Below are 2,919 nucleotides of genomic sequence, written 5' to 3'. Positions count from 1 at the left end.
CTCTCTCTCTCTCTCTCTTAGTTATCATTTACTTGTATCCTTTCTTCATTTACGGTTCCACACCCTCCGTTCTGCTCCTCCTCCTCCTCCTCCTCCTCCTCCTCCTCCTCCTCCTCCTCCTCCTCCTCCTCCTCAGGTAATCAGGGGCCATAATTGAGGCTTACCTGGATAACGACCCTGCCTCGCCTAATTACAGGTGTCACCCCCTCCTTGGCTCGCCCGATGCATCACTTCCCGTGGACAGCGTGTGGTGGCGGTGGTGGTGGTGGTGGTGGTGGTTGTTTTTGTTGTTGTAGTAGTAGTTGTCGTTGTTGTTGTTGTTGTTGTTGTTGTTGTTGTTGTTGTAGTAGTAGTAGTAGTAGTAGTAGTTGTTGTTGTTGTAGTAGTAGTAGTAGTAGTAGTTGTTGTTGTTGTTGTTATGTTGTAGTAGTAGTAGTAGTAGTAGTAAGTAGTAGTAGTAGTAGTAGTTGTTGTTGTTGTTGTTGTTGTTGTTGTTGTTGTTGTTGCTCTTGTTTTTGTTGTTGTTGTTATCATTGACAACAGCAGCAATAGGAACAACAACAACAACAACAACAACAACAACAACAACAACAACAACAACAACAATCACACTTTAGATAACCACCACCACCACCACCACCACATTTCAACTAACATATAAAACCTCTTCTTAAACATCCTTATAAACACTCACAAATACTCTATAGATCAAGAATTTACAAGAACATTTCCGTGGGTACTTAGACGGCTGATCCATAACATCCTTTACATCACCATTGCATATTGAGGAAACAGCAGCTTTTTGGCGAAGAGACCCGGAAGGAAAGAGGGAGGGAAACAAGGAAATGTGATAGTGGTGGCAAATTAGCGAGTCACTAAATATTCTCTTCGATGTCAGGTTACTGGGGGGCTCTGGTCTTATAATAAACTCAAGACTACTAACCAGGGGAAAAAAAAAATAAAAATTGACAACTGCTCTGGGTGGCCATATTAGTGAGTTGAGTCAGGCTACACGTGAATAGCCCCATCAAAGCTCCACTCACGTCTTTTAAATGAACCCTTGCCCTGGAACCAACTGAAGGTGAAGGACTAGACAGCAGAACCACTAGATAGATATGAGTCACACGAACACAAACAGTAATAGCAACACAATATCTGACTGGGACATGCGCTGGGTTTTCTTTCTTTTTCGTCTCTTTCTCTTTTTCCTTTCTATTCTTGTTCCTCATTTTTTTTCACGCCCGTTTTCTTTTTATCATCCTGTTCTATTTTATTCTTTTTTTCATTTTTTCATTCTCTTTTGCTTGCTTTTCTGTGTTTTTTCTCTCTCTTTCTCCTGTTTCTCTTTCCTGCTTTTTTACATGTCCTTATTTAAAATTATCCTATTCTGTTTTATCTTCATTATTTTACACTTTCTTTTTTCTATTCTCGTCTCTTAATCTTTCTCTTTAAACACTGAACACTTCCTTCTAACATTACTTTACCACGTGTTGACATTTCCCCAGCGGCGGAACACACGTGAATACAAAGGAGACACAAGAGACACGTGGAAGTGAAGGCAGCACACGGCACAAGCTGGAGAGAGTGTCGGCAGGTCCCATGGTGTAATGGTTAGCACTTTGGACTCTGAATCCAACAATCCGAGTTCGAGTCTCGGTGGGACCTTCGCTTCTATTTTTTGCCTCTTGACGTAGAAGAGAAGAAGGAAGAACAAGAAGAAGAGGAGAAAAAAAAGGAAGAGGAAGAGAAGTGAAGATATTGTGCTTTATATTCATTAAGATTTAGGTCAAGATCTATTTTTCTTTTATTTTGATGAAGTTATTGAAGAATCCAAGTTCGAGTCACTGCTGGGCCTTCCTCTTTTTACCCTCTTGTGTGTGTGTGTGTGTGTGTGTGTGTGTGTGTGTGTGTGTGCGCAGCCCCCTCACCTATGGCTTGCTGTGGCGGGCCGGCCAGGGGAGGAAATTGAGAGAGAGGAGGGAGAGATGGAGGAAAGAAACGACTGGAGGAGTATTGAAAGGAAGGAGAGAGAAGGGAGGAAGGGAGGGAGGGAGGGAGAAGAAAGAGAGAGAGCGGGTCCCCTTTCTCTCTCCAGTTTATTTATTCTCTCTCTCTTTCTCTCCGCCTCGTTCCCGTCCTCCCTACCTCCCACCTTCCTTCCTGAGTCTGTCCCGCCACCCTCCTCCTCCTCCTCCTCCTCCTCCTCCTCCTCCCTTACCACGCGTCCCTTCCTCTTCGCTCGTTCAGAGAGAGAGAGAGAGAGAGAGAGAGAGAGAGAGAGAGAGAGAGAGAGATTTTAGAATAGAGTGGAATATGAATTAGGATAAGATTAGATTAAAGAAACATTGTCTGGAAGGAATGTTGAAATTAACTTACTTAAATAGTTTTTCTCCTTTATTTTCTTTCCTTCTTTCTCTTTTCTTTACTTTCGTTGATTATTGTGAAGGTTTTTGTTTATTTCTTCGTATTTAATTTGTAGGATTTTAATTTCTGCAGTTATACTTATTATTATTATTATTATTATTACAAGCTAAGAACCTGTTGCAATTTTAATCATAATAAAGAAAAACAGTAAGTCCCCCAGCAAACATTTTCTATAAAAACTTGTTATAGAAAACGAAAACTTTATTTGGGTGTCTAATGTAATCTACAGTTTGTCTTTACCAGTGAAGGCTTTTAGTATGGAGAGGCAGAGGCAAACAGATGCTTTGTGTGGCCCTTGCAGTGGATGTGTGTGTGGCCTGGTGTGCTGTGTGTGTGTGTGTGTGAGGTCACCAGTGTAGCATGCTGGTTCACGATACTCCCGCTCCACTGTGGCCCGATGGAGTAATAAGGGTGCATTGTGTCTTGGTGAGTGTGCTGCCTGTGTGGAATGGCCTGCCTGTGTACGGAGAGAGAGAGAGAGAGAGAGAGAGAGAG

The 2,919-nt window shown here is 42.3% G+C and overlaps 1 non-coding gene across 1 annotated transcript; it reads left to right on the top strand.

Moving 5' to 3' along the window:
* Positions 1-1,593: 1,593 nt before the first annotated feature.
* Trnaq-cug lies at positions 1,594-1,665 on the top strand. The gene has a single exon. It is a non-coding gene; the product is annotated as a tRNA-Gln (tRNA).
* The last annotated feature ends 1,254 nt before the right edge of the window (positions 1,666-2,919 follow it).

This window comes from Portunus trituberculatus, chromosome 23, assembly GCF_017591435.1.
Source record: "Portunus trituberculatus isolate SZX2019 chromosome 23, ASM1759143v1, whole genome shotgun sequence".
NCBI classification, from domain to species: domain Eukaryota; kingdom Metazoa; phylum Arthropoda; class Malacostraca; order Decapoda; family Portunidae; genus Portunus; species Portunus trituberculatus.
The sequence above is the reverse complement of the archived record's forward strand: the minus strand, read 5'-3'. Positions and strand labels throughout refer to the sequence as shown.